The sequence below is a fragment of the Pipistrellus kuhlii genome, unplaced genomic scaffold (genome assembly GCF_014108245.1).
Source record: "Pipistrellus kuhlii isolate mPipKuh1 unplaced genomic scaffold, mPipKuh1.p scaffold_m20_p_4, whole genome shotgun sequence".
NCBI lineage: Eukaryota > Metazoa > Chordata > Mammalia > Chiroptera > Vespertilionidae > Pipistrellus > Pipistrellus kuhlii.
In genome coordinates this window covers 38,701,583-38,705,297 of record NW_023425540.1, presented here as the reverse complement: position 1 = coordinate 38,705,297, position 3,715 = coordinate 38,701,583, and positions in this window count along the sequence as shown.

The window sequence follows — 3,715 nt, the reverse complement described above, 5'->3', positions numbered from 1 at the left end:
TTGATGTGGAATCGAACCTGCCACCTTTTGGTGTACAGGTCACCGCTCCAACCAACTGAGCCACACTGGCTCAGGCAATAGGCTCTTTGACAGTGGGAAATGTCATATCATTCTTTCTTCTCCTTGAATTCATATTTCCAATTCACCCCTCTTGCCCCCAGATTTTTATCCTAATCTAATATGTATTTATGCTTGAACGTTTTTTACATCACCTCTCTTAGTTCTTTGCAACAAAAAAGTTAACATTTTCATTTTGTTTAATTTCCTGTGACCAAAAAGCTTTAAGTATTATAAATTATAATGATTAGCAATATAACATTAAAATGTTATACTTATTACAAAGCTTTAAAAGTTATTTAAATAGATTTATGTTTAACATAGAATAGATATTTAAAAACAATCTGTCTTCACGTCAGGGCGATCACTCTTCCATCCAGAGTCATACAACACGTCTCAAGGGCATCAAGAGTACTGGTGATGCAGAGTTTCTTAAAAAACTGCTTCACTCCGGTCTCGGGGTTTATTCTAAGTCACTGACATCTGTTCTTCATCAGGAGGCTGGCACTTGCCTGTTTTTACCATAAGGTGTCAGGCAAAGACAACTATCACCTATCAACTGTCACCTGGTCAAAGCATTGGACTGGATTTCAGAAATATGAATGTGTGTGTGTGTGTGTGTGTGTGTGTGTGTGTGTGTGTGTGTGAGAGAGAGAGAGAGAGAGAGAGAGAGAGAGAGAGAGAGAGAGAGAGAGAGAGAGAGAGAGAGAGAGAGAGTGTTTAGGGGCAGGTTGGAAAGAGCATCTTAGAATCAATAAGGTATAGTATTCTAAAATCTATGAAGCCAACACAGAGTTCAAATGGACATTAGGGGTCTAGAAATAGACGTTAAAACTACCTTTTGTACGCCTTCGATAGTGCACTCAGTTTGAAGACCTTGCCCTCTTTAGAACAGTTCTCAAACTCAGGAACCTTTTGCATTCTTAAAGATTGTGATGGACAACAAATAGAATTTATTTATGTGGGCTTTATCAAGGACTGAAACAGACAGTGATTTAATTTCCTTTCATATATTCCCAGAACTGGAATTGCTAGATCTTATCGTAGTTCTATTTTGAACTTTTTGAGGAACCCCTCCATACTATTTTTCTTTTCTTAAAAGATTTTGTATTGATTTTTAGAGAGAGGATGGAAAGAGAAGAGAGGAACATTGTTCCATCAGCTGCCTCTTGCATGGCCCCTACCAGGAGTTGAGCTCACAACCCTGGGCATGTGCCGACTGGGTATCGAACCAGCAACCTTTCAAAAGTACGTACTTTCACTGCACAGGACAAAACCCAGACAACTGAGCCGCATCAGCCAGGGCCATACTGTTTTCATAGTGGCTGCAGCAGTTTACCTTCCCACCAGCCTTATACAAGGGTTATTCAGGAACAGTTTCCTGAATCTCAGAGTGCTTTTCCTTTTTGCTTTGTTGTTGTTTTTAATCCTCACCCGAGAATATTTTTCCATTGATTTTTAGAGAGAATGGAAGAGATAGAGAAAGACAGAGAGAAACATTGATGTGAGAGAAACACATCGATTGGAGTCCAGACCAGAGCCTGGGCCAGGGAGGAGCCTGCAGCCCAGGTATGTGCCCTTGATCGGAATCAAACCTGGGACCCTTTGGTCCACAGGCTGATGTTCTTTCTACTGAGCCAAACCAGCTAGGGGCAGAGTGCTTCTGCTTTTAGCTCTTTGAATGATAACCTTCTTATCCCAAACTAATATCCCTTTGTAGATATTCATTGGTATATTAAATATTTTACATTGTCCTTTTACTTCTTGCTTCGGTACGTGAGAAGTTATATAAATTCTCTAGCTCTCTGACTCTCTCCCTTCTGCCTCGATCCTCTCAGTAATTTTTTTGTTGATTTCTGAGGAAGGGAAAAGGAGAAAGAGATAGAAATATCAATGATGAAAGTTCATAAGCTGTAACATCCTATTTGCAGTTATTCTCAAGCAGAACAAAGAAAGTTTGCTTGATGATAAAGGTGGGAGCCCATTTTCACCGCCACAAGCTCTTCAAGGCCTTTCTGAAGCCTTACCTGTGATGTGCCTGGAGCCAGGCTGTGGCTGTAAGCAATCACATAGCTCTGATGAGTCACCTTTTCGAGGCAGACACTGAAATGAACTATTTTTATATCTAGACTCTTCCTTGTTTGTAATCAGCATGTGCACAGTTACCATCTTCTTTTGGTTAGTGTAGTTTTGATTATTTAAGCAAAGTATGAAGCATTTCCTGTGGTTATGAATGGCATAACCTTTTTGGGAAGTCCAATAGATTCCTTTTCAGATATGATTAAATATTTCACTTCTGCTGAAACCGGTTTGGCTCAATGGATAGAGCGTCGGCCTGAGGATTGAAAGATCCCAGGTTCGATTCCAGTCAAGGGCATGTACCTTGGTTGTGGGCACATCCCTAGTAGGGGGTGTGCAAGAGGCAGCTGATGGATGTTTCTCTCTCATGGATGTTTCTAACTCTCTATCCCTCTCTCTTCTTCTCTGTAAAAAATCAATAAAATATATATTAAAAAAAAATAATAAAATAAATATTTCACTTCTTTTTTCATGTGGTTTGAGTTTTTCTCACAATACATTGCCTTGGGTTATTGGCTTTATGGCAAAGTTTATTGATGCATTTGTTGCCTTTCCTCAATCACTCAGTAATTCTAATTTGCACAATTTTTTAAAGTTATGTGAGTCAAGTTTTAATTGTAACGTTTTGGTGTACAATGTACACTTTAGGTGTTTCCTTGACAGTTTTGCCAGGAGCTCTAGTTGCTTATAAAATATCATTTAATAATATGTACATTAAAAAAATAAAAATAATAAAATAGAATTCTACTGTTGAATCTAAAATGTTCTTTTGTAACTAAGACCCTTTATGAATAAATAAGCTGGATTGTCTTCCTGTAAAACCTCAGGAAGCCCGTCTGCTTTTCAGTCCTTCACAGAACAATGTAAACATCTTACAAGAGAAACTCTCAATGAAAGCTTCTTAGCGATTTTCATGAACCCCATGTGGTTTCACAGGCAGTTAACTGGCTATGGTTCCTTTAAAACCAATCACCTTTACAGAGAGCTCACTTCAAAGGAGGCATCCTATAAAGTGAATTTAAAAGGAACCTACAGAAGAAGTTTCTTTGCATACTCATAAAAAATATAAGACAAAAACGAAGTGTTCTTACTTGAAGAAATGGGCTCACCTCTTGTATTTCCCCTCAGGAAATTAATTACAATGGATTAACCGTTTTTTCCCCTTTCTCCACCTCAAGCCTTTCTGAATATATTTACTTGGAATCAGGATATGAAATGTTTTTTGGATTGAATTTTTAAATCGAAGTCAGAATATTTTCCTTGGTATACAGAAGAACTGAAATGAGCTGTTTTCAAAAGTTCATAATAAGATGAATAGTGACTGTAATGATTATTTGCCTGATTTACCCAAATATTTATTTCTAAGAGAAGAAAATGGAGACTTTCAAAAATCTACTCAAAGACTATTGCTGCTGAAACCGGTTTGGCTCAGTGGATAGAGCGTTGGCCTGTGGACTGAAAGGTCCCAGGTTCAATTCTGGTCAAGGGCATGTACCTTGGTTGCGGGCACATCCCCGGTAGGTAGGGGGTGGACAGGAGGCAGCTGGTCGATGTCTCTCTCATCGATGTTTCTAGCTCT